Here is a 10,145-nt window from a genome sequence, read left to right as displayed (position 1 = left end):
TAGGCTGTGTCTTTTCTCCACACAAAGACCTGCTTACCCCTTGTAGTTAGTCTGAAGTCAGGGCCAGGAGAACTGGACACCTATGCACTTCAAAGGTGTGCCTCTAAAAGCTTCTCTCCACTTCAAAATCATAGCTGGCTGTCAATACTGGACCTCAGACACCAACACGTCAATACACTTCTGGGCCTGTTGGGAAGAAGGACTGCTGTGCTGCTGAAAGGACTGTCACTTGGCTGGTCTAAAGAACTGCTGCCCTTCTGTGTTGATCTGCTGCCCTCTTGCCTAGGCGAGAAGGACTGCACCTGCATCTCGAACTCAGAACCCAGAGTGACTCCAAGGGCTAGCAGGCTGGCCTTATCTGAAGCGCCAGGGACACAAAAGGCTTCCAAAACCCTATACCTCGACTATGCCACCAGTGAGTCTACCCTGTCAAGTAGTACCACCTTGGTACTGGATCCTTGGAAATGGGCATAAAATGATCTGCCAACCTCTGTGGATCCAGCAGAACTGACGCATCTCCTCTGCTGTGTGGTGCAACCTTAAGCGGAACCGACACATATCCACTGCTATGTGGATTGGACCCAGTGAAAAAACCTGCTGTAATCCATCGGAACCACCACTGTGCAATGCATTCTCAGCACAGTCCCTCACGCCCCTCATCAAGGGCAGCCGAAATCATTGTCACCGGACTCTGCATCACAGCCCCTCGAAACCGACTGTGCGCTGCATCCACAACACTGCACACCGCATCACGAGTTTGGTCGACTGGATCCTTGATGACTACACAGCGCAGAGCCAGAGCTGACGCATTGCTTCCTCTGTGCGATACGTCTTTAACACTGATCTTTGCACTGCTCCGCAAACCAGGATTTATGGTACTTTGTTCAGCAGGCCTGACTAGGTCCATATTGCCGACCCGCGCTCTATCACAGTCAGCCTTAACTTATGATTTGGTCTTGGTCAGGCGCGACCAGATATCCACACTCAGCACTTCATGCTTTTTGGTGCTATTTTCACTAAAATCTCTCTGGTTCTGCTGATCAGATTTTTGTTGTTGCGGTCTTGTCTTATTTACGAAAGTAAGTACTACTTTTCTAATTTAGCCTGGGGTCCTTTTTTATGTGGTGTTTTCACTGTGCTACTGTTTGAAGTGTTGTCTCTAAGGTGGGCCTGACTGCTCTGTGCCAAGCTGCCAGAGGGTTGAGCACAGTCAATTTAGCATTGGCTTGTGCCTCTCCCTGACAAGGATTGTGGATGCTGCTTGACTAGGCCTCATCCCCCCGGTCAACCAACAACCTAATCTTTTCAGACAACCTCTTCCTCCTCCCGCCCCTCCTACCCCCGACAGCTACTTGGGCCAAAGAGAAGCTCATAGGCTGCGTCCAGTAAGAGGAGATACCAAGCTGAGCTCTTTAATTGCTCAAGAGAGAATCAGGGTCTGCTACATAAGCGGTTTGTTTTGTAATCACGTTTGTGTTTTCTGAACTTACTTCAGACTGCATTGCTTTTCGACATTAAAGAGATGTTGGAGGACGAAGGGGTCAACTAGGACCGTCACTAACAACAGTTTTATTTGTTTAATGTTCTCAGTGAAAAAAAATCCAATAGCTTCTTGCATCTTTCTTTGGAGAAGGTGTCCATGGATGCCAACATGGGGTTGATCTGTTCAGATAAATCTAGAAGTGAACACCTTTAGCCTAAAAAATACTAGCTTTATATCATCCTCTTTCTAAGCAGAGCAGCGATAGGATCAAGGGTAATGGATTTTATCTGCTCCTCTGTTCACTCAATCTAGGCTGTCTCTTCTCCCTTTCCTTAGGGTTTCATTGCACCACAACGCAGAGATCTTGAATTGTTGTCTCGAGCTTCATTGTTAGACATTGGTCATCTCACAAGCAGTTAGCAAGTCGGAAGAGGCTTGCAAACATGTTCTAATTGTAGAAGCTAGCTCCCCGAGTTCACCTTTCTTGTGTGCCTGATTCAACTTCAGTTTAAAGCATTGGCCCTCAAAGTAGTTGTTTTAAATGTGAGGTGGAAGAGAATAAAGAAGTGGTTCAACCAGTCACTGGAGACCATGAGTCAATCGAAATGGCCCTTTCCGTAGCAATCAGTACGTGAAGAACAGAACCCATCATAAGGGCCGGGCTTGAGAAGAGTTGTGTTACAGAGTTACTCTTTAAGAGGGATTCAGTTGGGCTTCCTTACTGTTCTTTGGATTACACCAGTGGGGATTCAAAATGTCTCAAAGAGGTTGAGGTTGTTGGAGAAAGAAAGGGATTGTTCAGTGACAGGAACCAGAAGTAGTTTTTCTATGAAGGTTTGGTTTTACCCTGAAAGATAATAAATGATGTGAATATTGGAGGGCTTTGAATGTGCGGAGATACTCTCAGGCATTCAAGTGCAGAACATCTCTACAGTGATGCACTTTTCTTGGATGTTTGTCATTCCTCCATTGGGAAAACCCCCATGATGCATGGATTTCCCAGGTTGAGAGGACAATTCGGAAGGTATCTGTAGCCTATTGCCTTCTAGGACAGAGATGTTGTGAGTGCTTAGGTCCTGGAGGTTGCGGTTGGTAGAATTGTAGTCTTCTACTTTTGAGACAATGTCCTGTTGTGAAAAATCACAAGATCTCTCCAGGAAGTTTTCTTATTACTCCAAGGATGGAGCTGTCCATGGTCAGTTGAGATTGTTAACTCACTGGCAGTGATTAGTCGGAGCCCTAAACAGCTTTTTGATATTTAAAGTTGTGAGGTTTTTGAGTTTCACCTCTGAGAATAGCACACTGATTTCTCTAGTTAGGAAGTCTAGTTGTATCCATTGGAAAGGTTACAGCTTTGTCCATGATGTTAAGGAGTATGGACTCCAAATCTACCAAGCCAGGGATGGGGTTTTCTCATCGGCACAGGACTGGTAGGGATTCTTCGGCCGGTCAGCACAGCTGCACACAGAGTGCAGAGAAGGGCTGGTTGCAGCAGGAATCCGAAGTATTCATGCGGATCGAGGCAGGGAAAGGGTGGCCCAATGGGGAGGAGGATCTAGTAAGGTGGAAGGGTGGAGTGCACTCCTAATCAGAATTAGTAGACGGGACAAATAATTTTTGAAATCAGGTGATGTCCAAGGATGTTTGCTGAAGCTATGATAGTAGGAGTTCATAAAGAGCATAAGGAAACTTGTTTCCCAACAATTATTTACCAATAAAAACAATTAACATCTAGGGAGCTGGATGGATTAGATCGTACCACAAGTACTACATCGTGCACCATGCCACAGAGAAAACAAAAGTAATAAAGAGATCTGCATCAGTCAGCACCGAACGCAGAAAAGGCCTTCACAAAGGTTTTGGAGAACTTCCTATTCGGTGCTGATCAAGGCTGGCATTCAGGGTTCATCCATTTTTATATCAGGTTTATAAGCAAAGCCTGTGGCGAGAGTGAGAATCAACGTGGCCCTATCAGACCCCTTCTGCATCGGTTGCAGCACCAGGCAGGGCTGCGGGTCCTTCCGCCTTCTGTTCATGCCAACACATGGTGTCTATGTGGCCTCAAGAAGGCACTATGAGAGAACTGGCAGCATAACAACTGAAAAACCTGATTCAGAGCTGTAGCTCATGTATGTGTTTTTCTTATTTTCACTGCTTAGGCACAAGCACTGATGCTTCACTGGAGGACATCAAAGAGTATTACGCTGCATCACGATATCTGGTTGGTGAAGATGAGCCGATGTAGGACCACTCAATATTACCGTTATACATGATGTAATTGAAGGCTTAATTAGAGGCTTAATTAATCATAAGGTTAGTTTTCTCCAACCAGACAGCTGGATAAACAAAATGTTTTGGCACCCTTTCCTCCTCAACTGCAGTGGCATTGTGTGGCATGGGGTGGTATTGTGTGGTGTGGAATTGTGTGGAAGGGAATTGTGTGGGGTGGATGGAATTGTATGGTACGGAGTAGAATTGTGGGCGTGGAGTGGAACTGTGTGGCGTGGAGTGGAGTTATGTGGCATTGTGTGAAGTGGAATTGCATCGCAGTGTGTGGAGTGGCATTCCGTGACGTGGAGTGACATTTGTGACACTGTGTGGAGTGGAATTTTGTGGCAACGTATGGAGTTATTTGAAATTGTTTCGCCCTGTGTGGAGTGGCACTGAGAAGCGTGAAGTGGCATTGTGTGCGTGGAGTGGCACTGTGTGGTTGGAGCAGCACTGTGCGGCATGAAAGGGAATGTGTGACACTGTGTGGAGTGGAATGGATTGGAATTGAGTGGAGTGGAACTGAGTTGCACTGTGTGATGTGGAAATGTGTAGGGTGAAGTGGAATTGTGTGGTGACAGATCTGTCACCCCCCCTCTCTCTCTCCTGTTTATACTGTACTACCCTGGTCACATTTCACTAGCATCTGCCGATTAATGAAGCACCATACAGGTTTCAGGATAGAGTGCGGCCTTAGCAGCAAGTATGTGAAAAGACAAAAGCAGGCAGGATTACAAATCGTTTTATGAAAGGTAGCTAAATTCTGTAAAATGAATGATAAAACACACAGAAAGGGTGGGAGGAAAAGGAAAGACGTATAAGAGATAAGGAGGAATGGGAGGGAAAGATGAAATAGTACCTCAATAACAGTATGAACAGCGGATGAACACTAATCAAGAGAAAGCGATCTGTACTTGGTCCATGCTCCACAGAAGAAACAGAAAGTGGCGCCTGGCACAGGCTGGCCACTTAGGAAACAGCAAAGAAGAGTGACAACGAATGGTAAGCACTGGGTGGGCTCCAATGACTTTACTGTAAACAGTACACCTTGCAGCGACATCACATTCATCGTCTGCAGGTAAGACCTAAAAAGTATCATCACAGCCTCACCCTGCATGTTCCTTGAGGTTCAGGTGGGCCATCTCTGTGCATTCAGGACAGCCTATTGTTTGCTCCTATGAGCAAGTTCACACCTTATTAACACCTATTCAAAAACAAATTACTGACAGAGAAGTGGGAGAGCAAAATGCAGATATAGCTTACAGCAATTTCAAGCAGGGAAAAGGTAACTTTCTAAGAGTCCCTTTCCCATAATATGTTTTTTTTTTTTTTTACAAATTCAACTTCAACAGTGAATTGACCTTGTAATAAATATTTCCAAAAGTTCAAAAATGAAAAGTGCAGACTTTCCTAGCAGAAGATAATATTTATCAAACCTAATAGTGTATACAACCTCTACTACAGTAAAAATAGGTTTTAGAGTCTTTTTACTGTAGAGAAATGTTTGGAATTAACCTTTTGCATGTTCTTCTTTTAATAACATGTATCCTGCCCTATGGGTAAAAAGGCTTACTAAGGGGTGACTTATTATTATTTAAAAGGAAGGGTTCAATCCGTCAAAAGAAGTAATTCTGACATGGGCCTCGAAAAATCATTAAAATGTTACCAGGCCTGCAGGTCTAGTGACTTTAATAATCAAATCTATGCAACGGAAATGCACTGGACTCATACGCTGGCCTCAAATTATGTGGTTTAAAGATTTTTTTTTATTTTACCGAGTCTTTTTTGTTATTATAGGATATGAGAGCATCTTCAAATATGTGAGTTCAGAATGTCTGCTGTACAAAAAGCTTTCTAGAGCAGATTCACCTTTGCACAGGGGTGTCACGCAGCCCCGGAAGTCACTGTAGGGGCCCCCATTCTTCCCAAAACCAATGGATATCTGTGAAATAGATATTGGAGACTATGTGGCCCCTCATTACATTCAGCAAAGGGGACCACATTGTTTTACATAACACCACTGCTTTGCATACTTTTCTAGAGCCGCTTCACCTGTGGGCACCCCTCTGGATCAGCTTTACCTGTGGGTTCCTCTCTAAAGCAGCTTCACCTGAGGGCACCTCTGTGGATCAACCTTACCTGTGGGTACCTCTCTTGATCAGCTTTACCTATGGGTACCTCTATATGGCAGCTTCACCTGTGGGCAACTTTCTAGGGCAGTGTCACCTGTAGGTGCCTCTCTAGGGCAGCTTCACCTGTGGATACCTCTCTGGATCAGCTTCACCTGTGGGCACCTCTCTGGATCAGCTTCACCTGTGGGCACCTCTCTGGATCAGCTTCACCTGTGGGCACCTCTCGATAGAAGCTTCACCTGTGGGCACCTCTCGATAGAAGCTTCACCTGTGGGCACCTCTCGATAGAAGCTTCACCTGTGGGCGCCTCTCGATAGAAGCTTCACCTGTGGGCGCCTCTCGATAGAAGCTTCACCTGTGGGTGCCTCTCGATAGAAGCTTCACCTGTGGGTGCCTCTCTAGAGAAGCTTCACCTGTGGGTACCTCTGTGGATCAGCCTCACCTGTGGGTACTGCTCTAGGGCAGCTTCACCTGTGGATACCTCTCTGGATAAGCTTTACCTGTGGGCAACTCTCTAGAGAAGCTTCACCCGCGAGTACCTCTCTCGATCAGCTTTACCCGTGGGCAACTCTCTAGAGAAGCTTCACCCATGAGTACCTCTCTCGATCAGCTTAATCTGTGGGTATCTCTCTAAAGCAGCTCCATTTGTGAGTACCTCTGTGAATCAGCCTCACCTGTGGGTACTGCTCTAGGACAGCTTCACCTGTTGGTACCTCTATATGGCAGCTTCACCTGTGGGCAACTCTCTAGGGCAGTGCCACATGTAGGTGCCTCTCCAGGGCAGCTTTACCTGTGGCTACCTCTCTGAACCAGCTTCACCTGTGGGCACCTCTCTGGACCAGCTTCACCTGTGGGCACCTCTCTGGACCAGCTTCACCTGTGGGCACCTCTCTGGACCAGCTTCACCTGTGGGCACCTCTCGATAGAAGCTTCACTTGTGAGTACCTCTGTGGATCAGCCTCACCTGTGGGTACTGCTCTAGGGCAGCTTCATCTGTGGGCACCTTTCTATGGCATCTTCACCTGTGGGTTCCTCTCTAGGGCAGCTTCATCTGTTGGTATCTCTATATGGCAGCTTCACATGTGGGCAACTCTAGGGCAGTGTCACCTGTTGGTGCCTCTCCAGGGAAGCTTCACCTGTGGATACCTCTCTTGATCAGCTTCACCTGTGGGTATCTCTCTGGATCAGCTTTACCTGTGGGTATCCTCTAGAGCCGCTTGAGCTGTGGCTACTTCTCTAGGACACATTCACCTATGGGTACTGCTCTAGAGCAGCTTCAACTGCGGGTGCCTCTCTAGAGCAGCTTCAACTGCGGGTGCCCCTCTAGAGCAGCTTCAACTGCGGGTATCTCTATAAGGCAGCTTCAACTGTGGGTACCTCTATAAGGCAGCTTCAACTGTGGGTACCTCTATAAGGCAGCTTCAACTGCAGATACCTTTCTAGAGCAGCTTCGCCTGCGGGTACCTCTAGATCAACTTCACCTGTGGGTACCTCTAGATCAACTTCACCTGTGGGTACCTCTCTAAGTCAGGTTTACCTGTGGGCACCTCTCTAGTTGAGGTTCACCTGTGGGTAGCCGTCTAGAGCAGCTTCACTTGTGGGTATTTCTCGCAATCAGCTTTAACTGTGGGTAGCCCTCTAGAGCAGCTTCACCTGTGGGTAGCCCTCTAGAGCAGCTTCACCTGTGGGTATCTCTCTAGAGCAGCTTTAGCTGTGGGCACTTCTCTACAGCAGCTTCACCTGTGGGTGGCCCTCTAGAGCAGCTTCACCCGTGGGTGGCCCTCTAGAGCAGCTTCACCCGTGGGTATCTCTCTCGATCGGCTCTAACTGTGGGTATCTCTATAGTGCAGCTTTACCTGTGGGTACCTCTCTTGATCAGCTTCACCTGTGGGTACCTCAGTTGATCAGCTTTACCTATGGGTAGCCCTCTAGAGCAGCTTCACCTGTGGGTACCTCTCTCGATCAGCTTTATCTGTGGGTATCTCTCTAAAGCAGCTTTATCTGTGGGTATCTCTCTAAAGCAGCTTTATCTGTGGGTATCTCTCTAAAGCAGCTTTACCTGTGGGTACCTCTGTGGATCAGCTTCACCTGTAGGTATCTCTCGAGAGAAATTTCACCTGTGGGTGTCACTCTAGAGCAGCTTCACCTGTGGGTCACAGGCTGTATTGTTTGAAAAAGAAATAAGCTCAATAAAAATCAGTATCTGACTGAGAGGTGCCCCGGTCCGGCGTGCTGCCCGCTACCTGCCCAGCACCGCCGGTAGCACCATCATAGCTTCCGCAGTCTGTCACACCTGGCTGACACTGTCTCGTTGGGCACCGACTGCTGAATGTCGTGCTGCTGGGTCGGGTACCATTATGTGTTACCCTGTAGCAGAGTAGCAGCTAGCGCTGCGAGCAGGTGAGGTGCCCCTCGGCCTGCACGGCGCAATGTCCACAGGGGTCACGGTCACTAAGCTGCACTGGCAGCCGAGGAGGTGCTGCATCGCCAGATTATATATTTCACTATGATGATGCGGACCCCACACTGAAATGCGTTAGTCTAACGCCTGATGCGTGGTACTTGGCAGGACTGCTAAAGCCAGCATTTTGAGCCCTCATCTGTAGGTATTTCAAAAAGCAAATACACCTAGAAAGTACGTTTAGTGTGTCCGGGCCACGTTAGCGATCCCTCCAGACACAGCGAGTAAACAGAGGCGGCGGAGTCACGTTACCCATCTAAGGGTCAGGGCTGCTCAAAGCCCGCTGCAGTGTGGCGTCAAGGCGCTTCGCAGGCTCTCAAATGACCAACAAAAGGCCGGCGCTTCTCTTAAAAAGGTGGCAACCTTACCGTGAGGCGGCGGGGGCGGTCTGCCCTGGGGTCCCGCAGCGCCCTGAAGCCCGGGAGCAGGCGCTGGATCTCTTCCTGGGACCGTACAGCGCCCTGAAGCCCGGGAGCAGGCGCTGGATCTCTTCCTGGGACCTTACAGCGCCCTGAAGCCCGGGAGCAGGCGCTGGATCTCTTCCTGGGACCGTACAGCGCCCTGAAGCCCGGGAGCAGGCGATGGATCTCTTCCTGGGACCGTACAGCGCCCTGAAGCCCGGGAGCAGGCGCTGGATCTCTTCCTGGGACCGTACAGCGCCCTGAAGCCCGGGAGCAGGCGCTGGATCTCTTCCTGGGACCGTACAGCGCCCTGAAGCCCGGGAGCAGGCGCTCTGGATCTGTCCCTCGGACAGGATAGCCCCCCCCCGGCCCCGCCCGCGGTGAACCTCCGACCTCCCTCGAACAATGCCCGGAGCCGCTGGTGCTGCCGCCGCCGGTGCTGACCCGGAAGTAGAACCGGGGACTTCCGGCGAGGGCGGGACGATGCTCAACTGTCGTGGAGCGTGACTTTCCGAGAACACTTACCTGCCCCCCTCAGGGCTCACGTGCACCCACCGGCGGCTCTCGCTGTGCATCCTGGGACTTGTAGGCTGACTGACCCCACCGCAGCCCCTCGGCCACGGAGAGGCCGCGGCAGTTACCACGCGCGGACCCCGAAGCGGGGGGGCCCTAGGGGCCCCGCAAATAACAGAGAGGGGGGGGGGAGTGATTACCACCTGCCCTTCACCGTCGCCGCTCCCAGTGACGTCACGCCAAATATCCCACCCACGTCACATCCGGTGGATGGCGAGGAGCCCCCACCCCATAAACACCACTGTGAGAAAGTAGCCTCTTTCTAGCCTTGTTACCCCCACTTTTGGCCTGGTTGTGAGTGTATGTCAGGGTGTTTGTCACTGTTTTCGCTGTCACACTGGGATCCTGATAGCCAGGCCTCAGTGCTCATAGTGAAAACACTATGTTTTCAGTATGGTTGTTATGTGTCACTGGGATCCTGCTAGTCAGGACCCCAGTGCTCATAGGTTTGTGGCCTATATGTATGTGTCACTGGGACCCTGTCACACAGGGCCCCAGTGCTCATAGGTGTGCATGTGTATGTTCCCTGTGTGGTGCCTAACTGTCTCACTGAGGCTCTGCTAACCAGAACCTCAGTGGTTATGCTCTCTCATTACTTTCAAATTGTCACTAACAGGCTAGTGACCAATTTTACCAATTTACATTGGCTTACTGGAACACCCTTATAATTCCCTAGTATTTGGTACTGAGGTACCCAGGGTATTGGGGTTCCAGGAGATCCCTATGGGCTGCAGCATTTCTTTTGCCACCCATAGGGAGCTCTGACAAATCTTACACAGGCCTGCCACTGCAGCCTGAGTGAAATAACATCCATGTTATTTCACAGC

General features: G+C 49.4%; 1 protein-coding gene across 1 annotated transcript in view; it reads right to left on the bottom strand.

The window, feature by feature from the left end:
- The window catches only part of LOC138297181 (uncharacterized), a 308,108-nt gene extending 298,928 nt beyond the window's left edge, over positions 1–9,180 (bottom strand). Inside the window, exon 1 of the mRNA XM_069236676.1 lies at positions 8,713–9,180. The gene's annotated coding sequence lies outside the window, so the exon portion shown is untranslated. The remainder of the gene's footprint in view (positions 1–8,712) is intronic.
- Between the last annotated feature and the right edge of the window lie 965 nt (positions 9,181–10,145).

Source organism: Pleurodeles waltl, chromosome 5 (genome assembly GCF_031143425.1).
Source record: "Pleurodeles waltl isolate 20211129_DDA chromosome 5, aPleWal1.hap1.20221129, whole genome shotgun sequence".
NCBI lineage: Eukaryota > Metazoa > Chordata > Amphibia > Caudata > Salamandridae > Pleurodeles > Pleurodeles waltl.
The sequence above is the reverse complement of the archived record's forward strand: the minus strand, read 5'-3'. Positions and strand labels throughout refer to the sequence as shown.